Source organism: Ictidomys tridecemlineatus, unplaced genomic scaffold (assembly GCF_052094955.1).
Source record: "Ictidomys tridecemlineatus isolate mIctTri1 unplaced genomic scaffold, mIctTri1.hap1 Scaffold_77, whole genome shotgun sequence".
NCBI classification, from domain to species: domain Eukaryota; kingdom Metazoa; phylum Chordata; class Mammalia; order Rodentia; family Sciuridae; genus Ictidomys; species Ictidomys tridecemlineatus.
This window is the reverse complement of record NW_027525652.1, coordinates 540,227-564,007: the sequence shown is the minus strand read 5'-3', so window position 1 is coordinate 564,007 and position 23,781 is coordinate 540,227. Positions and strand designations below refer to the sequence as shown.

At 35.7% G+C, this 23,781-nt stretch overlaps 2 long non-coding RNA genes and 1 other non-coding gene across 3 annotated transcripts in view; 2 read left to right on the top strand and 1 right to left on the bottom strand.

Moving 5' to 3' along the window:
- Nucleotides 1–19,419, top strand: part of LOC144374598 (uncharacterized) — a 45,144-nt gene extending 25,725 nt beyond the window's left edge. Inside the window, exon 2 of the long non-coding RNA XR_013433961.1 lies at nt 17,908–19,419. This is a non-coding gene — a long non-coding RNA (uncharacterized LOC144374598). The remainder of the gene's footprint in view (nt 1–17,907) is intronic.
- Nucleotides 11,515–11,621, top strand: LOC144374613 (U6 spliceosomal RNA). The gene has a single exon (XR_013433969.1). It is a non-coding gene; the product is annotated as a U6 spliceosomal RNA (small nuclear RNA).
- Nucleotides 13,631–23,733, bottom strand: LOC144374599 (uncharacterized). Its single transcript, XR_013433962.1, has 2 exons — nt 23,461–23,733; nt 13,631–14,783 (listed from the first exon to the last, which is right to left on the bottom strand). It is a non-coding gene; the product is annotated as an uncharacterized LOC144374599 (long non-coding RNA).
- Between the last annotated feature and the right edge of the window lie 48 nt (nt 23,734–23,781).

Below are 23,781 nucleotides of genomic sequence, written 5' to 3'. Positions count from 1 at the left end.
AACCCTTTTGTCAACGTGTTGAGACACCAGGTACCTACCTGCCCCAAAAGTGCAGACAGAAGAGGAGAAGCTTCTCCTGCTCCCTTATAAAGGACTACTGCTTGGACTGGGCTTTCCTTCCCTGCTCAATCCAGTCCTGTTACTTTCTCCAATTGTGGATGACACTCTTTTTAAAAAGCCTTACCCTAAGGAATCATGTCATTATCACCCCACTCCGGTGGCTTCATTTCTGGATGCCACATTTTAAGGTTGCATGACTTGTGGAAAAGAACAGAATCATGAATAGCCCCCGAAAAGCACGTGCTAAAAATTGAAGAAACTGGGGACGTTTAACTTGGGGAGGGAATGAACATATGTGGATCTTTAAAAATCTGTCATCAAGTTGATTATAGTCAATTCAAAAGAACAAGAATAAGCAGGAAAGCACTGAAAAAGAAGAGCAATGAAGGGTACAGGGAGGGCAGACTATATAATTAATTCATGTACCCTCGTCCAAGCCCAAGAATACATAGAGATTGTGGGACAGAAGAGAGAATCCAGAAACAGAACCAACTGGACACTTGGGGTACAATAAAAGTTAGTTTGGGGAAAATAGACTTTCTAATAAGTAGCGTTACCACATGGAAAATTATAAAATTGGATTTTTCTCTACTTATTCAAAAGATAAACTACAAATGGATAAGAAACATGAATGTAAAAATAGAAAATAAACAAGTACTAGAAAATATTGGGTGAAATTTTCTATGTATTATGAGTGGGCAAAACCTGCCTCATTGAAAAAATCTTTCCTGGCTGTATCTAAACCTGCTACACACACACACACACACACACACACACACACACACACACACACAGTTTGACAATGACAACCTGAGAAAAAATATTTGCAACCTATTATTGTCCAAAGAATCATGTTCCTGAAATATAAAGAACATTATAAATAAAATGGCCAGCAAACCTATACAAAAATGGGCTGAAGAAATAAACAGATCTCAGGAAAAGAAATGCAAATAGCTATAACATATGGAAACATGCTCTGCTTAGCTCATAATGAACAAAATACAAATTAAACCACACCAAGATACCATTTCTCACTTGCATTGGCAAGATCCAAACGTTTGACCACATACTCAGTAGGTGAGAGAATGTGGGGGAATACAAATTCTCAGATAAGTATACAAAATGATACAACCCTTATGAATGAGATTTGGCAACATCTCCCAAAACTGCTTATATATTTACCTATTAACTCAACAATCGCACTTTTTTTTTTAACTTTTTCAGTGCTGGGGAAGGGTATCTAGGGCAAGTGCTCTACTGCTGAGCTATAGTCCCCCAGCCCTAACTTCTAAAGATACTGGGAATACAACAACAAATGTTTAAAACTTGTATTTACAAAACTATGTTATTCAAGCATTAATTATAATAATACAAGATGGTCACAAAAGGCTGAAACAACCGTCATCAATGAAAGTTGTTGAATAAACCAAAGAAGAAAGAAAATAATTTTAAATACTGCTAAGAGCTGGTTTCCAGAATATATATTTTTAAAATGAAGTAGAGAAAAATATTTGTAGAATACTAATTGTATCTTAGAAAGTGAAAAAAGATGAGTATATTATTTCTTATAGCTTTGAGGTAAAATTGACATGCAATAAATTACATGTATTTAAAGTGTGCAATTTGATAAATTTTAACATGAAATTATGAAATCACCATTATAATCAAGATAATATACACATCCTTTACTTCCAAAAATATTCTCATTCTCTAGGTAATTCTGCCCTTTGTCACCCTTCCTTCTTGCCCCCCACTTTCCCATTCCTCCAGCAAAATGTCTATCTTAATAGATTGCTTTGTATTCCTCAAGTTTTATGTGTATGGGATAATGTATTTTCTATGGCTTCTCTTATTCAGCATAATTTGAGATTCATCTACATCAGTTTATCTATCATCTATTTTTATTGCTGAGTAGCATTTCATTATATGTACATACCACAATTTGTCTATCATCTATTGATAGACATTTGGATTTTTTTCCAGTTTGGGGCTTTTACAAATATAAAATTCCTCCTATTGCTATATAACTTATCTTTTCTTTGGAAAAGAATGGTTGGATATGACTGGTATATGTTTACCTTTTTAAGAAGGTGATTCTACCACTTTATATCCCCACCAGCTGTGTACCCATCCAGTTCCTCCATCTCCAACCACTCAGCACAATTGTCTTTAATATTAGATATTTAATAAGTGTGTAGTGGTAACTCTTATGCTTCAAAATTGCATTTCCCTGATAATTATGTCAAGCATTTTTAATGTCTTTATTTACTATCTGTTTATCTTCTTTGATGAAGTGTTATTTTACAGGACTATATTTTTTCTAATGAGTTCTAAGAGTTCTTCATATATTCTTGATGCAAGTCTTGATAAATGCTTTACAGTAATTTCCTCCCAGCTTGTGTTTTGTCTATTTCATTCACTTCAAAGTGTATTTTGAATTACAGAGGTTTTAGTTTGATGAATCCCACATTGTCAAATCCTTTTTAATGCTTTTGTTGTCAAATTTAAGAAATCTTTGCCAAACCTAAGTTCAACAAAAATTTTTCTCTTATTTTTTTCCTAGAGGTTTTGTAGTTTTGAGTTTAATATTTAAGTCTGTGAGTTAATTCAGGTGTCTAATGCAAGGCATGGATCAATATTTTGCATATAAATATGCAGTAATTTCAGTACCATTTGCTGAAAAACTTCCCATTCTCTACTTGTCTTTCCATCTTTGTCAATGACTGTTGCCATATATATTGTGTATCTATCTCTGAATTCTTGGCTCTGTTCCAATGTTTTGTCTGCAATCCTGATTACTGTAGCTTTAGAATATTTTTTTTCTTTTTTTCCTCTTCGTATGGTACTAGGGATTGAACACAGGACCTTGCATATGCTAGGCAAGTGCTCTACCACTGAGCTACATCCCCAGGCCTAGATTAAGTCTTGAAGCCACGTATTCTAGGTCTGTTGCAATCAGTTTGTCATTTTCTACAAAACTCTGCAGGAATTTTGATTGGAATAATGTTGACTCTGGTGATTAAACTGGGATGAATGGACACCTTAGTCTTCTGACTCATAAATTAGGTATATCTCTCCATTTAGGTTCTCTTTAATTTTTATCAGCAATATTTTATAGTTTTTAATATATACATTTTAGTTTTTGCCACGTTTATGTTTAAATACTTCATATTTTTATTCTATTGTACATGGAAATCTTTAAAATTTCAATTTCTAATTATTCATTGTTAATATATAGAAAATATAATTGCTTTTAGATGTAAATTTTATCTGTCAACCTTACAATAGCTTTTTTCTAGATCATACCAGATTGTATCTATATATATTCATGTTATCTGAAAATAAAGAGAATTTTATTTCTTTCTTTCCAATCTGAGTGCATTTTATTTCTTTTTCTTGCCTTAGTATACTAGCTATTTCCTTACTGCACCCCAGTACAATGCTAAATAGATGTAATGAGAGTGGACATCTCTGTTTGGTTTCTGATCTTGGGGAAAAGTATTCAATTATCAACCATTAAGTATGAGGTTAGCTGCATTTTTTCAGAGGATATTTTAAGCTCCCTTCTATTCCTAGTTTGTTATTTGTTTTTCTACATCAATAATAAATGCTGAGGGGCTGGGGTTGATACTCAGTGGTAGAGCACTTGCCTAGCATGTGTGAGGCAATGGGTTCGATTCTCAGCACCACATATAAATAAGTGAATAAAATAAAAGTCAATCAAAATCTAAAAAAAATTTTTAAATAATAATCAGGGCTGATTTTTTTTTACATGTCGATGGGATTTATTGTCACCTACTTGTACATGCACACAAAATAACAATATAATTTGGCCAATATTACTCCCCAACATTTCCCCCCCTGCTATATTTTTTAAATGCTTGTTTTGTATCTCTTGAGCTAAACAAGAGTATGGGATATGTGTATGGAATAATGTATTTTCTATGGCTTCTCTTATTCAGCTTTTAGGTACATCAATGTGGTAAATTTCATTGATTTTCAAATGTTAAATAAATTTTGGATTCTTGACATAAATCCCCATCATCAGTCTAGTTTTTGTCTATGATGTATTTTCCTTTTACATATTGTTGTATTCGACTTAAATTTTTGTTTAGAATTTCTGTACAGATTCATTGGAGATCTCTTGAGAGGTATGTGATTTTCTTTTCTTGTTATATCTTTGTCTTGGTTTGGTGTAGTGATAACACTGGCTTCATAGGAGAAATATTTCCTTGCTTTAATATTCTACAAGGGTTTAGTATTACTAATACTATTAGGAATTAGTATCATTTCTTCCTTACAGGAATTGGATCACAAATAAAGCTATCTGGGTCTTATATTTTTTTCTTTGTAGAAAGGTTTTTACCTATACCTTCAATTTCTTTAATAGTCAACAAGGTTTATGAAGTTGTCTGTTTTTCTTGAGTGAACTTTTGCAATTTGTGGCTTAAATAGAATTTCTTCATTTCATCTAAATTGTCAAGTTAATTAACATAAACTGTTCATAATATCCCCATTATCAGTCTAGTATCTGTGAAATCTGTAGTTATATCCCTTCTCTGATTGCGGATATTGGTAATCTGTGTCTCCTCTTTTATTTCCCTCACTAGATGTTGATCAATTTTATTCATCTTAAAGAACTAGCTTTGGGTTTCATTGATTTTCTCTTATTTTCCTTTTTTAAAATTTTACTGACTTATAGTCTTTATTATATCTTTTTTTCTTGCTTACTTGGAGATTAACTTATTTTTCCTTTTCTAGTTTCTCATAGTAGGAACTAAAGTCAATGACTGGAGACTTCTTTTTTAATAAAGCTATCTTGGGCCTGGTAGTGCTATAAATTTTCCAATAACGCTTTAGTGACATTGCACAAATGGATATGTTGTTTTCAGTTTTATTGAACTCAAAATATGAATTTATTCTTTGATTTATTTGACTCAAAAATTATTTAGCAGTGGGGGCTAAGGTTGTAGCTCAGTGGTAAAGTGCTTGCCTCACATGTGTGAGGCACTGGGTTCGATCCCCAGCACCACATAAAAATAAATGTACTGTGTTGTTCATTTATATATATATATATATATATATATATATATATATATATATATATATATATATTTAGCAGTCTGGCACTAAAGTTTTCAAATATTTGAGAAATTTCCAGATTTTTCCATTATTGATTTCTCATTTTATTGTGTTAAGAGAACAAGCTTTGCCTGACTTTGAATACTTTTATATTTACTGATAATTTTTTTAAGATCCAGAATACAGTTTATCTTGGTAAATGTTCCATGTGCACTAAGCTCCTTGGGAGTTTTCTATAAACGTCAATTAATTTCAAATGGATGGATTGATTATGTCATTCACACTTTCTACAATCTTACTTTTATTTTTCATTTTCTGCCAATTGCTGAGGAGAGGATATTAAAATCTCTAAATGTAATCTATAGGATTCATCATTTTCCTCATAATTCTATCAATTTTTATACTTCATGTATTTTGAAGGTCTAATATTAAAAGTACAAGCATTTAAGTTTATTATATAATCTTGACTGATTCCTTTATCATTAGGAAATAACTTTCTTGAGTCCCGATGATATATTTTGCCCCACAACCTCTTTTGGTTTAATGTAGCTACTCCAGATTTCCTTTCACTAGTGTTTAACATGAGATACCTTTTTCAATCATTCTAATTTTGACTTCTTTGTGTCTATTTACAGTGTTACTCCCTTAGACATCTATTTGGGTCTTGCTTCTTTAGGCAATATGACAATCTCTGTTTTTAACTGATGTATTTAGATACTTTCCACTTAATAGGATTACTGCTGTGCATAGGTGTAAGCTTAATATAATCTTCTATTTGTTCCTTCTGTTCTTTGTTCTTTTTCTTTTCTTTCTGTCTTCTTTTGCAGAAATACCACTATCGGTATTTTTAGTGATTCCTCTATTGGCTTATTAAGCTATAACTCTGTTTTCTAATCTTAGTGCTTCAGGGTTTAGAATGTACATCTTTAATTTGTCACAATATACCTTCAGATGATACTGTATTACTTCACATATTCAATAAGAACGTTACAATAATTACTACCCTTCTGAGATTTATACTGTTGTCATGTATTTTACTTTACATGTTTTCTAAATCCCATACTACACTGATGTTTGTCTTTAAACAGTCAATGACTTTTTAAAATGTTCAAATAAGAAAAATTATTTTAAATATTTATGCACACAGTCACCATTTTCAGTGTTCTTTACTCCTTTATTCCATTATTTCCATCTGCTGTCTTGGTGCAAGTGTAGGGTGAATTCTTTCAGCTTGTATGTCAGTACAAGTCTTCATTTTAGAAAGATATTTCACTGGGCATGATATTATCAGCCAACATTATTACTCTTCAAATATATTAAAGGTATCACTCCACTATATTCTCTTATGCCTAATTTCTGACAAGAAATCTGATGTCATCCTTAGTTCTTCTCTACATAAATGTTTTCTCTAACTGCTAAGATTGCTCTTTATCACTGGTTTTGAGCAATTTATTTATGATATAATATACCTTGATATAGCTTTATTCATGCTTTTTGTACTCTAGTTCCTTTTAATATCTTGGATCTGCAGATGTACAGTTTTCACAAATTTTTGAAAATTTTTGGCCATCATTTCTTAAAATATTTTTCTGAATACCTCTCAACGCTCAACTTGAAACTGTCCCACAGCTCACTGATGCTCTGGTTCACTTTTCTTTAACAGAAGAAATTTTCCCTGTGTTTCATTTGGGGTACTTCTCCTGTTATGTCCTCAAGTTCACTAACAATTTCATCACAAATGCTTATTCTGACATTAATCCCATCCACTGTGTTTATCATATATTTTCAACTCTAGAAGTCTGATTTTCTTAAAATGTATCTTCTATATCTCTTTTTACCTTTTTAACACACGAAATATAGTAGTAATAACTTTTTAAAAAATGCCATTACCTCATTCTAACATCTCCGGCAGTTCTCGGTTGGCTTTGATTGGATGATTCTTCTCCTCATCATTGTGGATTGTATTTTTCTTGCTTCTTTGCATGCCTGGTAAGCTTTGATTCGATGCCATACATTACGAATTACTATTCTTAATATTTTGTATACAATTAAATTACTGGAAACAATTTGATTCTCTTGGGTCTGAATATTTGCTAGGTATTACATAAATTGTAATAGTCAGTCCGAGGTAACGCCCTTCTGATTATTCTACCCAACTTCCTTAGATAGTTTTTTCCAGGTGCTATTCTGGTCCCTGTGTTAGGACCTGTTCCTTCTAATCACTTAAGATTGTTTCTCTGACTTGCTAAGCAGTTTCATCACACTTATGTGCAGATCAATACCCTGCTGAACACTCAGAGAGCCTTTCACAGATTTCCAGAATTGTCTCTCAATGTAGCAACCTTCTTTTGGTACTCCACCCTGTGAATTCTAGTCACTTCGGTTTTCCTGGAATCTCAGCACCATCTCTCAATTCAAGGTATCCTCTGGTTCTGCCTGACTTCCCCTTCTTTGTCATGGCTTGGGAATCTCTTAACATAGTAAAAGCTGGGAAAACTAAAGAGCTCACAGCATTTGTTCCTTATGTTTCCAGAATCATTCTTTGTTGCTTGATCTTCAATGTTGCTGGATCTTCAAATTTTATCTGTTTGTGGGTTTTTTTTTCATATTTATTTTAGTTGTTTCAGTTGGGAAGGTGAAGCCAGTACCTATATAAAGCTATCATAGCTAGATGTAAAAATCATTTGCTTTTCTTTTTCTTTTTATGGTGCTGGGGATTGAACACATGGCCTCATGTATGGTAGGCAAGTGCTCTACCACTGAGCTACATATCCCTTTTCTCATTTGCTTATTTTTTTAATAACAGAATACATAATGAAATAAATTTTAAAAGTTAACTATAAAAGAGAGTAACATCAGGGTAGACAGAACTGGGACAAAAGCTAGAATTCTTTCAAAATCAGGCAGGAGAATCACAAGTTCAAAGCTAGCCTCAGCAACTTAGCAAGTCCCTACGCAATTTAGTGAGAACTATCTCTAAATAAAAAATAAAGAGGCTAGGTATGTGGCTCAGTGGATAGGAGCCCTGGGTTCAATCACCAGTACTAGAAAACAGAAACAACTTATTTTTACAAATTAACTTTGGCTCTTCTAAATATTTAAATAATTGTAAAATAAACAAAAAAATCTTTATAAAGTAATACCTAAATATTGAAAGCAAAAATGAAACAACCTGTGACATCAAGTTGGTGACAAACCACAGAAATGAATTAGTTCAAACATACCTTAGTGGGATATAGCTTAAAGACAAGAGAATTTCATTTCAGGAATACATTCCTGAAAGTATTTTAAATAACATAAATATAGTCTTGTGTTGCTTAATGATGGGAATAAATTCTGAGAAACACATCTTAGGCAATTTCAGCATGTAAACATCATTGAGCATACTTATACAAACCTAGAAAATATAGCCATTTCCACACGTAGGTATTCATATATGGTATATCATCGCTTTGGGGATAAAAACCTATAAGATATTATTATACTGAATTCTGTAGACAATTGTAACATTGTAAATGTTTATATATCTAAACATATCAAAACACAAAAAAGATATTAAAAATACTAGGTGACAAGAATTTTTTAGCTCCATTATTATGCACTAATGACCAAAATGTCATTAAGTGGCACAAGACTGTAAACAATTATACTGATGTCATTGAAAACTGGAACTCCAACATCAGAGAAAGAAAACACAAATCTAAGATAGATGAAGTGAAGTAAAATCTCTCCTGAATTTTCATGGGAATTATCTAAATGACATGATGAAAAATCCCCACATATTTCTGAGCTTCGTTCACTAAAAAGGCCTACAAATGACAGTCAATTTGAGCAATAAGCAATCCTAGTACTTGGAATGTAGCCTCTAAATATCATTTCCTATTGAAAGGAACCAAAGTTCTTTTAGAGAAATAGTTCCTTCAAGGTCTGGACAGGGAATGTTTAAGATGAACTTGGAATATCTCATAGTTCAAAAGCAAGGGAAATAGGTAACAATGACCACTAGGTGGTGGCAAAGGGTCCCAGGAGCCAAGATAAAGAGGCTTCTACAAGGCAAAAGGGGGAGAAATTGAGCATCAGGTAAGAACAATTACTATTCCTAACTGGATTAAACACACCAAATATTTTTAAATGCATGACGTCATATTGACTCTTAAATAAAAGTTAAAAAGATTTCAAAAGCCCCTTTGGGTATCATTTGATAATGCTAGAATACCACCTTACTATTCTGAAAAGTAATGAAGAAAAGGAATCAAATGTTTATCTCCTGCCTTAACTATACAAACCAAATATCTGTGTAAAGAATAATCAATCATAGCCAGGCGTCGTGGCACACACTTGTAATCCCAGTAGTTCGGGAGGCTGAGGAGGGAAGATAGCAAGTTCAAAGTCAGCCTCAGCAAAAGCGAATTGCTAAGCAACTCAGTGAGACCCTGTATATAAATAAAATACAAAATAAGGCTGGGGATATGGCTCACTAGCCAAGTGCCCCTGAGTTTAATCCCCAGTACAAAAAAAAAGAAAGAAAGAAAGAATAATCAATCATAAATTTTTATTTGTATAGGCATCCCAGCCTTTAAATGAAGAAAGAAAAATCCCAGCAACTCAGACCATTGCTATTTTGCAACCTGTAATATATTAGCAAATCTCACCAAGGTCACTGTTGACTAGTAGTCAACATCAAAGGAGAGGACATGCAGATGTCAATGCAATATTTTATTAAGTTTTCATAAGAAACAGAATTGAACCTAAACCTGACTACCAATTTCCAAGAAATATAAAGCAACAGAGAAAGGCTGAGGTTGTTAGCTCAGCACTTGCCTAGAATGCATGGAGCCCGAGGTTCAATCCCCAACACCACCAAACAAACAAACAAAAAAAAGGCAATAGAGAAAACAGGTTAAATTGTTGTACCAGGGGGATGTCATTTATTCACCAAAGCTACAATATATCCTAGAAGTCCCACAAACATATTTTTTTCAATTATCGCAAAAAGTTACAACAAAAGGATAAATCAATAGAGAGTAACTTATATGAGACTTGTTCTCCCACTGAAAGCAACCAGAAAGTTGGAATATATATATATATATATATATATATATATATATATATATATATATATATATATATATATATATATATATATATATATATATATTTTTTTTTTTGGTATCAGGGATTAAACTCAGAAGCACTTGATCACTGAGCCACATCCCCAGTCTCAGCCCCATTTTGTATTTTATTTAGAGACAGGGTCTCACTAAGTATAGCACCTCACTTTTGGCTTTGAACTCATGATCCTCCTGTCTCAGCCTCCCGAGCCACTAGGATTAAGGCATGTGCCACCATGCCCAGTGAAAATATATTTTTAAAGAGCTATTTTTCAGATAGAAAGCCACAAGGGACATGCAACTGTCACCCCTAAGAGCAGGAGAACAAATAGATGAGCATTTCACCTGGAGGCACCCTCTAGACCTCAGTTTGGGAAGGGGAACCCAAATAGGGCATAACAGTCTCACTGAGGAGAGAGAGACCAGAGTTCCAGGAGATTAAGCAGCCAAAAATATGTAGAGAAAACTACCAGAAAGATGGGAGCCACAAAGAAAGAGAGTTCCAGAAATCTGCATGGAGGTGGTCTTCAGTTTGGGGCTACATTCTAAGCAGTACCTGCGAGGGCCAAGAACAACTATAAGCTAACCAATCCCACAGTTGGCACTGAGCTGGGAGAAGTCTGGATTCCAGCTAGCCAGAGAGAGTTGACATACAAAAACAGTATGGTCAACAAGCTCATGAAGAAGTATTTGATCCAGGCATCATGGCACATGTCTGTAATCCCAGCAACTCAGAAGGTTGAGGCAGGAGGATCCCAAGTTTGAGGCTGGCAACTTATCAAGGGCCTAAGCAAGTTAGTGAGACCCTATCTCAAAAGAAAAAAAAAAGTTCACTCAATATCATTAATTATCAGGAAATAAACTCACAAAGACATACCCACTAGAATGGCCCAAGTGCTAGTGAAGATGAAGTCAAGTGGAAGTCTCCTAAATTGCTGGTGGAAGTATAAAATGATTATGGTCATTTTTTAGCATGGCTTGACAGTATCACATAAGATAAAAACATACATTAAACGTAGGAGGCAATTGCACTCCTAGATATAAATGAGTCCATTTATAGTGGCATATATATGAAATAGTACTGTAGGAAAAATGAATCTATAGTTTAAAAAAAAAAGTTATCAGTGGTTGCCTGGAACAGGTGGTGAAGGAACTCACTGGGAAGGATCCCAAGGAAACCCCTTTTCTAGTGAAAAAACTGTTCTATATCTTGATTATGGTAGTTTTTACATGGGTATCTACATTTGTTAAAACTCAGAGTGTGCTTGCTTTGGCAGCACATATACTAAAATTGGGACAATACAGAAAAAATTAGCATGGTCCCTGAGCAAGGATGACACCCACATTTGTGAAGCATTCCATAGTTTTGTGGAACCAACCCTTCAACAGATGAATGGATAAAGAAACTGTGGTACATATATGAAATGGAATATTACTTATAGCCTTAAAAGAGAAAAAAATTACGGCATCTGCGGGTGAATGGGAATATCAGGTTAAGGGAATTAAGCCAATCCCAAAAACCAAAAGCTGTATGTTCTCTCTGAAAGTGGATGCTGACCCATAATGGGGGTAAGGTGGGTGGTAAGAGGCATGGAAAGAATGGAGGAACTTTGACTGAGCAAAGGGGAGGTAGGACAGGTGACGGGGCATAGGGATAGGAAAGATGGTGGAATGAGATGAACCTTATTACCCGAGGTACATGTAGGAATACAAATGTGTTGTGTACAACTAGGAAAAGTTTTGTTCCATTTATATACAATGAATCGAAATGCATTCTGCTATCATGTATAACCAATTAGAACAAATTAAAAAAAACTCACTGATATTAGCTATCAAGGAATTACTGTTAAGTTGGGTGATGGCCCGTGGGTTCATTATACTACTCTCTGTGCTTTTCTTTAAAGCTTTTCTAATTAAATTTATTTTTTAACTAGTACATAGAAACAAACATTATAATTATTGAAGTAGGTAACATGACATTTTGATGCATGATTACACTATGTAACGTTTAAATCAGTTAAATATATCTACCTCCTCAAACATCATTTCTCTATGGTAAAACTTTCACAACCTTTTCTTCTAGTATTCTAAAATGTACAGTATGTTATGGTTACCTATAGTCCCCTACTATTCTCTCTGCTCTTATTTGAAAGTTTCCATGATAAAAATACTAAAAATAATTTTTAAATTAAGATATAACTTCAAATATTTAAAGGATTTCTATGTAGAAAAGAATTCAGTTTTATAGAGGAAATCATGTGGAGGAAAATTTGGAGTCAATACAAGGATGAACTAGACAACAGAAGAACATATAGCCTTGTAAGAGAGTGACTCATGCTAGGAAATACTGGTGTACAGGCCTCATAACTACTCGTCAGGGCCACAGTAAAGAAAATAACAGCAATGAGTGAGAAACTAGACTAACAGCCTTCCAAGGTTTCTTCTAACACTAAGATTCTACTAAGATTCCATTGATCAATGAACCTGATTGGTGCACATCTCCCAAACACATCAGAGCCTATTACTCTCCAGTCCTATCAGATATCATACTACTTGTTTAAGATTTTACATTGATTTGTTCATAATTTTTGCATATATTTGTTAAGTCCTTTTCTTAAGGCTTTCAAAAATCACAATCATGCCTTACACCTGTTAGACTCTTTTAGTCCTCACACAATGTCCTGTACATACTGGGCCATCAAAATGCCTTTTTGAAATCTCCTTTCAAATCAGTCTTTTAACATTGTGCCTCTTCTTTGCCACTCACGTCTATGTCTTACCTATCACCGTACAATCACTGACACACCTGCACCACATTCGTGTCCCCTGACCTAGACCTAGAGGAGGGCTCTGTGAATACCTAAAAATATGAATAAAGAAATCCTTTCCATATCGTGAGGCTGTTAACTTTCCAAGTGATGCTGATTCATTCTGATAATCAAATTATGACTGTGGAAGACTGCTTTAATCACTGGAAATATCATTATTCTAACTGCCTGGCTTGTACATACCCCTTACCCAGATGGCTGCCACCATCATGAACAAACATGGAGCCAACTGAAAAATGATTTGTTTCTCCCCACCACATCTTTTCCACCCTGGTGGTCTTTCCTCCCCAGGTATTCATTGATTTATACCACCTTCTGACTGCCTACATGAGAATTAGGGGGTGCGTAGGGGTAAAACCCTTCAAAATGCCAGACACCTCACCAGACATTTTACCTTGTCAAATCATTTAATTCTTATGATTGGAGTAAGCATTATCTACATTTTTCAGATGAGGAAAACTTTTTTCAAAAGTTTACTTATTTGCTCAAACTTCTAAATGATAACCTTGGGATTTGAAACCACATCTACCTGGCTTCAAAATCTATACATTTTACAAGGAAAACAACAACATCATCTTTCTTACACAAGCCTTGAAATAACACAATCTACAGGAAACAACTTCAGTTGAGGAGGATTACTGTCACAAAGGCCCTAGGACCTCCAACCTCTAAAAGCTTTCTCATTCCTATAATTAAATTCTAAAAGTCCAATATCAACAAATACCAATGGGGGGGAGGTAAGTCCTAAAATGCTTAGATAAGCTTCTAGACAGATTAAATGTCTTGTTTGAATCATGATTTTCTTTAGAAAGATCAGCCTTAAGTGACTCTTTCTAAGAAACAGATCTAACCTAATTCCTTTTCATTCTTAAAACTTTCTAAGGATCCCCACTATTAATGGTCTAATGCTACTTTGGCTCATGACTTCAGTTAAGATTTGCTGGCCTCTCCAACAGGCCCATCCCCCTCCAACTTCACACTTTACAACACCAACTATTCACATTCTCCTGCCCTCCCCAAATATCCTTTCTTCATGTTTCCATTTCTCTGAACACATTTCTTCTGACTGCCAGCTTCCCCCACCACCCCAGCCTGTCTAATCAACAACAAACCACATGTCAGACTCCTGTTTGCCCTTTGCCTGTGCTTCAAACACATCTCAACCACTTTCTGACCTTATTGATCACCCTTCCAACCATAATAAATGCATTTATGGACAATAATGTTCTACCATCGAATAAATACCTCTCTTTCTGTCATTATCTTACTGTGTTTCAAGTGAATGCTGTTATCTCCCTGCCAGAATGAAAGGTTCTGAGGGGAAGAACCAAGTTTTTATAGGTGTGCAAATGTCCAGCCTTGGTAGACAGCAAATCTTCCTCATGTGCTAAACCAAGTAGCCATTAAAGCCACACCCCTATGGCTTTTGTTTCAGGAGCTATCTACTCAAAGGATCAGGAGTAATTTTCATAAAGACATTTTAAGTTCTTCACTTCATGACCAGAAGCCACTTAAAAACTAATAAATAATCAACATTCTAATTGAAGAAACTATGTCAAACTTACCATCTTAGACAAATAAAGCAAGAATGAATGTAACAAGAAAAGTATGGTGGTGGCATCTTCTGGCTCTTCCACCTTTATCTCTAGTTGGTTTTCTGTATCAGCAGCATCAACAGGAGTACCTTCTGTTATAAGTAGCTCTAAAATTGAAAGGGGAAATGGCTATTTTATTTTATGCTATAGAATAAGAATTGTCTCTCTTCAGTTTCAATATTCATCGAGTGTTTCACTAAATATATGAGTCACAGTGCCTGGAATATTTGGCTCTCCTAAAGACAATTAACACAGAGAAGAAAACTTCATAATCCTAATTAGAGCTATTAGACCCTTCAATTATAAAATGGACAATCTCTAGTCTACTCTCCACTACTTCAATGGCCATAGAACTGCTACCAGAACAATATTCACTCAAGGGAAAATTTAAAACCAGAGATATATAGACCAGGGTCACATTCAACAAACATGGATTTAGTGCTGGTGAAACCTTGTGTTTAAAATTTTAGGAAAGCTGAAATAGAGGGAGTCTTGGTTTGCAGATTTGCAGGTGGAATGAGCCAAGGCTTAACACAGTATCTGGCACCTGGCAGAGATACTCAACAATTATTTATTGAATGCACAGATGACAGCTATTTAAAAAGAACACAGAAATATCAAGAGAGACTAAAGGGAATTGGATACAGACCTGCATTGAGGCTCTGTGAATGAGGTAGAATTCCAGTAAGAACTGAGAGCTTGTAGGGGTGGAATTTCAGTATGAGTTACAGCCTGGGGTACGTTTGATTAAACAGCAGGAGTCCAACATGCAGTTATTAAGAAGTTGGACCAGTTGCTTCTAAGGTCTTTCTCAACCCTGAGATTCCCATTCACTACTATTTTTTTAAGCTTTTGCCTAATTTTTTTTAGTTTAGTTTTTGATGGACCTTTATTTTATTTATTTGTATGCAGTTCTGAGAATCAAACCCAGTGCCTCACATGTTAGACAAGCGCTCTACCACTGAGCTACAACCCCAGGCCCTCCATTCACTATTGGTCTATGAATTTGACTGCTGGTGAAGTCTGCACCATAGGCTCAGCATCTCAGCAACCTGAACGGGCTGGCTGAGGCACCGGCAGAGCCGGAGGGGACACAGGCAGGGTCCTGAGGCTCTGTCACTCCTGCGCCCCACCCGTCATCCTACGACCCCCTAGCCCAGCCCACGGGGCAGGGGACCGGGGGATCAGAGCCCCATGCGGCCCCAAAGAGCCACCACGGAGACCCTGGGCTGCCCGCCCACCTGTGGACTCACTGCTGCATTCGTCATCTGCACAGAGTTTGTGCTTCCACAAGGGCCAGCCGGTGCTCGGGTCCAGTTGGCCCGGCACTCGCCAGGTCAGCCACAGCACGAACAGCAAGAAGAGCAGCACTGGCGCTGCAGCCATGTTGTGGTCACCTTGGGGAGTCGGTGACAGGGTGGAGTAGGCTGTGGCGGGCGTCAGGGGGCGGAGGCGGGGCTCAGGGGGGCGGGTGGGGTGGGTAGCAAAGCACAGAGGGGTGGCGCCCGGGAAGGCTTAAGCCTTTCCCGGGTGACACCTCAGCAGGGATATCTGGGGGTCAATCCACAGACTCTACTGGAGAACACACGGAGCTGGAGCTCCGTCCTTCTCTAGTCAAGACCTTCTCATGGACTGAAGACCTTCTCCTCTAGTCGCTGCCTTGGCAACTAGAACTCTCCTTCTCGTCCAATCACCTGCCTTTGCTCCTGTGACCTCACAAGCGACCCTCCACATGATTCTAGTAGTCACCCACCCATCCCCCCCCCCTGCCAACTGGTCCTTTCTGGCTTTCCTTAATGTCTCATTTCTGGTCCATCCTAAACTAGCCCACTCCACTTCACCATCACTCCCATCCCCCATTCCTGGTCTGGTACCTCCTTTTCTGAACTACCAAATCCCACCCATGACTTGTCACAGCTAGTCTATGGTTCCAGGCTCCCTCCCCTTCAATCTCTTTGAGGTTCCTTGAAGCCCCACCCCAAGATCCCTCTGATTAGGAAAGGGGAAGGTGAATAGAACTGTGAGTGAGGGTGTAAACTGGAGACAGTGGCCTGCTTTTTTTTTAAGGCGGGGACAGGTGGGGGCAGAGAGATGGACATTAGTCTTCAGGCTAAGATCTTGAGATTCTTATCTTTATCCGTAAGGGAAGAAATTATTTAATTCAAAAGCATATTTTTAATTCTCATTTTGTGCTACCAAAGCCCTAGCATGGTGTGGGAGTGGATGAAAATCAAAAGACAAGATATCTGGTCCTGGTCGGAAAAAGTCCACAACTTAGTGGGAACCAACTGACAAAACCGATTGTCAGAGAAGAAAGCTAGTAGCTAACATTTCTTGAAAGCTTTATGTCCAGTTGTTATTCTGAAGGAAATTTTATTTTATTTTTTCTGACCTCTAAGAGGGATCTTACATTTTTCTACTTCCCTTTCCAAGACTATTCCCTCTTTTGCACTGTGTAATCTTGAATTTAAATCTGAATTAGTTGCATTGATTTTCCCTTGTGTTAATAGTCAAATTATGATACAATTTGAATTATTGAAATGCATATGGAGGGGTTTCTTTTCTTATTTTTAATGAAAACTCACGTTTTTTAAAATTAGCACCTAGGGGACTATAGGTGGAGACTTAATATGTAGAGTCATCAGCATGATAATTGTGATTAAATAAACACAAATCAGTTCATGACAGATGATTTCACTTACTATTATAATCAGCTTTCTCCTCTATAAAACAGCACAATTAGTCCTAAATTGACATTCACTAATTGTATATTAGAGTTTCAAGGAAAACAATGAAGAGTTGGTAACTAGCATAATGATTGAGATGTGTTTTGACATCAGTAATTATTATTATTTTTAAGATGGGGGTCTTGCTATGTTGCCTAACCTGATCTCCAACACCTGGACTCAAGCAATCCTCCTGGCTTGGCCTTCTGAGTAGTTAGGACTACAAGTCACCAAACCAGCCCAGTAATTATTGTTTAGTAGATCTCTTTTTGGACACTAAAATCACTACTAATATGATTGTATATGTTTGAAATTGGTTTTAGGAGCAACATACAGATTTGATGCAATTCCCATCAAAATACCCATGAATTGGTGTGAATATACTTAGTATACAATGAGAGATATGAAAAATTGTGCTCTATATATGTAATATGAATTGTAAAGCATTCTGTTGTCATATATAAATTTAAAATAATAATAATAATAATAAATGTCATTTTTCCAGAACTAGAACAAACAGTCCTGAAATCCATTTGGAAGAATAAAATATTCAGAATAGCCAAAACAATTCTAAGTCAATAAAGCAAGCTGGAGGCATCATCACAATACCTGACTTCAAATTGTACTACAAAGCTATGGAAATAACCACTGCATGGCTCTGTCATAAAACCAGATACATAGACCAATGGGAAAGAAGAGAAGACACAGAAAAAGATCCAACACAGTTAACACTCATCTGATTCTCGACAAAGATGCCAAAAACATATTGGGAGAAAAGACAGGCTTTAAACAAGTGGTGCCAGGAAAATTGGTTATCCATATGTAGACAAATAAGATTAGACCCTGTACAAACTTGAAAGAGATCAAAAGCCCAGGAATTAGACCAGAAACTATGCAAATCCTTGGAAGAAAATATACATTTGAGACTCCAGCATATAGGTACAGGCAATGACTTTCTTATTAGAACTCCTAAAGCTCAGAAAATAATGACAAAAGTTAATAAACAGAATGGCATCAAATTAAAAAGCTTCTGCACAGCAAAGGAAACAATTAGTAACATGAAGAAAGAACCTAAGGAATTGGAGAAAATATATTTGCTAACTACTCTTTTTTTTTTAAGAGAGTGAGAGAGAATTTTTTAATATTTATTTTTTAGTTTTTGGCGGACACAACATCTTTGTTTGTATGTGATGCTGAGGATCGAACCTGCACTGCATGCATGCCAGGCGAGCGTGCTACCGCTTGAGCCACATCCCCAACCCTGCTAACTACTCTTTGACACAGGATTAATATCCAAACTATATAAGAAACTTTTAAAAACTTAACACCAAAACCTCAAATAACCTAGCTTAATTGGGCAAATGAATTAAACAGATACTTCTCAAAAGAAGAAATAAAAATGGACAACAAATCTATAAAAATGTTCAACATCATTAGCAATTAGGGAAATGCAAATCAAAACTACAGTGAGCTTTCATCTCACTTTAGTCAGAATAGCAGCCATCAAGAATATGAACGATATGGGGCTGGGGTTGTGGCTCAACAGCACATTGCTTGTCTAGCACGTGCAAGGCCCTGGGTTCGATCCTCAGCACCACATTAAAAATAAATAAATAAAAATAAAGGTATTGTGTCCAACTACTTAAAAAAAAGAATATGCACAATAATAAATGCTAGAGAGAATGTGGAGAAGAAGGGACACTTTTTTCTCTGTTGATAGGATTATAAATGAATATAACCACTATTGAAATCAGTATGGAGGTTCCTCAAAAGACTAGGCAGGAGACCACCATATAACCCAGCTATACAACTACTCAATGTTTATCCTAATGAATTAAAGTCATAATACTAGAGTAGTACATGCATACCCATGTTTATAGCAGCACAATTCACAGTTGCCAAACTATGGAACCAAACTAGGTGCTTATCAAGGATGAATAAATAAAGAAAATGTGGCATATACACACAATGGAGCTTTATTCAGCCATAAAGGTGAATTATGTCATTTGCTGGAAAATGGATGAAACTTGAGAACATTCTGTTACACAAAATAAGCTAAACTCATAAGATCAAGGGAGCCTATGTTTTCTCTCGGATGTGGAAGCAAGAGAGGAAAAAGGAAAAAAAAGTGAAAATCAAATGGAGATCAGTAGAGTGTAGGAAAGAGACCAGGAGAGGGAGGAGTGAAGGGAAAATACTGGGGAATGATATTGGCCAAACTGTAGTGTTATATTGTGCATGTGGAAATATGTAACGACAAATACTGCCATGATTTACGACTATAATGTATCAACAAAAAAATGGAAAAAATAAAAGAAAGCAAACAAAAGAACAAAATTGCTTTCATGTATATATGTATGTATGTATGTATGTATGTATGTATACAGCCTAGCCAAACATCTATTGTGAGCATAACATTAATACTCTGGAACAGTGTTGAGCAAATCATAGCTGTAAGCCTGACACTGTTTTTTTAAATTGTTCCCTTTATTCCTTTTTTCTCTTTCTTTCTTTCTTTCTTTCTTTCTTTCTTTCTTTCTTTCTTTCTTTCTTTCTTTCTTTCTTTCTTTCATTCATTCCTCTCTCTCTCTCCCTTCCCTCCTTCCCTCCCTCCCTCCCTCTCCCCCCCCCTCTCTCTCTCTTTCTTTCTTTCTTATTTCCCAGGCTGGCCTGAACTCCTAGGCTCAAGTAATCTTCCTGCCTCAGCTTTCTGAGTAGTTGTGACTGTTGGAGCACACCACGGTGTCCAACAATGACACTTGCTTTTGTAAACAAAGTTTTATTAGAACACAGAAGCTTATATTATTTACCCATAGTCTAGGCTGTTTTTGTGCTACACTGGCATTTGAGTGGCAATTAAGACTTGCCTACAAAGTCTAATATGTTTATTATCAGTCTCTTTTCAGAAAAAGTTTGTTGATCCATGATTAGATTATAGACTAAAGTCAGCAGAATGAATACATAAACATTTCTTTTCTTACGACTAAAATTGGCTGTATGAAATGAGATAAATGATCTATTAATTGCCAAGATATATGTCTCTTCCCTATAGAAAGTGTGTATTCAGGACTAGAAATCTTGGCACTGTGTCATGTCAAATGTAGGAAAAAACCTGGCAGTTCATTTTGATGAGACTTAAGAAATTTCTTTTCCAGGGCATTTTGAGGTGTATCTAAAATTTGTAGATAATACAGGGAAGAACATTTTAATCTGCAAATAGATTATGTTCATTATTAGTTTGTAATCATTTCACAACTATCATATAATATTAAAGCATCATTAGAGACTGCCTATCATAATAGAAACTTTTATGACTCTAGCCATTAACTTGTATTTTTCTACTTATTGTAGACCCATACTTTTAAGCTAGTGCTATTGGTAAAATATATGATTATTTAACTCTGATTGCCTTACTAATTTTGACCAGTTTATTTTTCAGATATCCATTTTGGGGTTTACTCTTTCAATTAATTTTGGGTTCCATGGGCAATGAAATTGTTGTTGAATATGTAAGATGTTGCAGTTTCTATGTAAGTTCACCTAAGTTCTTCTACCACTATTGATGGGCAAGGATATAACTAATTTAGTACTTTTACTTGAAACTGTTATAGTTCTACTGTACGGGATTTGTTTTCCTGACACAAAAGAGTATAAAACTAGAAAAACTAAACATTTTCAGGTATTAATTTCAGAGGGATGAAGCTCAAGTAAGATGGTGGTCATACTGAGTTAAGGAGAAAATTATCAAAGTGCAAGATTATCATAGTGGTTGGAATTTTGTGGACAAGAATGTCTGAGCTATTTATGGTGGGTGCAATGTGATTATGTGTGTGTGTTAGAGAGAGAGAATACTAAAAGCCTGGAGGAAATTTATTTTTGATATGAATGTACCAGATGAGACTCTTTAAGGCTTAGCAGAGTTTGACTGCTATAAAGGAGACTGAAGATGATGCTAAATGGCAATGTTGGAAGAAATTAGGTTTTCAGCAGAGTCAGGTTGCAGCAGCTTCACTAATATATCAGGTACTTAATTAAGAGTTCATAAATAAGCCTTAGCAAAAAGAACCACACAAAAAAGAGTAAAGGGAAAATGGTAGACCTAAATTTGAAACCAAAATTGATTCATGCTGAAAATGTATGAGGAAGCCAGAAAGGAAAAAGGAAAAGAAAGGTGTGTGTGTGTGTGTGAAAGGAATCTGAGGGCAATCAAAGGGAGATCAGTAGAATAGAGGAAAGGGATCAGGGGAGAGAGGAAAGCAGGTAAAAGAGAAATACTCAAGAATGATATTGGCTAAGTTTTATCACTATATTGTACATATGTATGAAAACATAACAACAAATCCCACCATTATGTACAAGTATAATGCACCATGAAATATGGAAATAAAGAAAAATACCAAACCTAGTGAGGCACGGAATATGCTTATAATCCCAGTGACTCAGGTGGATGAAGCAAGAGGATCACGAGCTCAAAGCCAGCCTTAGTAAATAGAGGTGCTAAAGCAGCTCAGCAAGACCCTGTCTCTCAATAAAATACAAAATAGGTCTGGGGATGTGGCTCAGTAATTGAGTACCCTGAGTTCAATCTCTGGAACCAAATAATAATAATAATAACAATAATAATAATAATAATACCAAATCTAATATGATCAAAACAATTCACCAGTAATTAGCCTGCATGACACATAAAACAGAATATCCTTTATAGGAAGAAAACATAATCCAGACTTCCTATGATGTATCATCTATAAATGACCAGAATATAATTAAAAAAATTTTTTTGGTACCAGGGATTGAACCCAGGGGTGCTTAACCATTGAGCCACAACCTCAGCCCTTTTTTGCATTTTATTTAGATACAGGGTCTCATTGAGTTGCTAAGTGCATCCCTTAGTTGCGGAGGCTAACTTTGAACTCTTGATCCTCCTGCCTTAGCCTCCTGAGTCGCTGGGATTATAGGCATGTAGAATATCATTAAATTTTGCCAGAATGCAAAGAAGATAGAAAAATGAGAACCACAAGAGAAAATATCACATATAAAAAAAGTTCCGTGAGCTGACCCAGATGTTAGGATTAGCAGAAAAAATTTAAATAGTTTTTATAACTAATTTCAAGGAGTTAAAGAAAAGCTTAATCATAATGAATACGTAGATATGGGTGTCAACATATAAATGAAAAATTTCTTTTAAAAGAAATAAAAAGTACGGTATTGGAAACGAAAAATTTATGAAACAAATCTATCATCAGATTGTATAGTGCAAAAACAGCAAAAAGTTAACTTGGAGATAGACCAATAAAAATTATCTGGTCTAAAAATTAGAAAGAAAAAAATAGAGACTTGGTTACTATCAATACAAAGTGACCTAACATACATATAATTACATTTCTAGAAGAATAGAGGCATAAATTGTACAGAAAAAAAATATTTAAGACAATGATGACTAAAATTATCCCAAATTAACAAAAAAGATGTCAAGAGATTTAGGAAACTCAGTGAATACTAAGGTTAGTTACAAAGCAAATCACATCTAGATGCATCAGAGTCAACTGTAAATGATCAATTAGAAGGAAAAAGGTCTTGAAGGCAATTAGAAAAAAGTGGTGTGTTATGCATTGGTAAAAATGACTAAAATGATAGCTGACTTCTTATCAGAAATGAGAGGTTAAAGTTAATGGAAAGGTTTAAGGTGCTAGAAGACAAAAACTGCTAATCCAGGATAAATCTCTTCAAAACTGAAAGCAGAATAGACATTTTAAAATAAATAAAAAGTAAGAAAATTCAATACCAATAGATCTCTACTATTAACAATGCTAAAAGAACCTCTTCAGGATAAAAGGAGATGATCCATCAGGTAGAAACAGATGCACTGTGTGTTTTAGTTAACTGTGTAATAAACTTAATGGTTTAAAATAAAAATTCTTTGTTATTTTTTCCTTATTCTATGATTTGGCTTTACATAACCTGATGAGTCCTTTGCTCTAGGTATTTATTACTGCTTATGTGGTTTCCTTTCGCAGGGATTGTTTAACCAAAGGTAGAACTGACAAAATCCTCCTACCTCAGCCTCCTGAGCCACTGGAATTACAGGTGTGCACCACCACTCCCGTAGGAAAGCGAAGCAAAATCCAAAGGACCACCAGGTAAAGTGACATCTTACTCCCCTAGTCCAGCCGCCGTCCCCTCTCCACAATCTCTATTTGCAATGGAAATCTTACACCTTCTGGATGGGACAGAATGATGCAAATCTCTGGCCAAACAAATGGGAAGGCAGCATCCTATAGTCAGTTCTTGGTTCACTTCCGTTAGCCGGTAGCGGCTCAAGGGGCGGGCAACTTCGTTCCAACCTTCAAAGGAGGAGTTGGGGCGGGGCTAGGTTTTG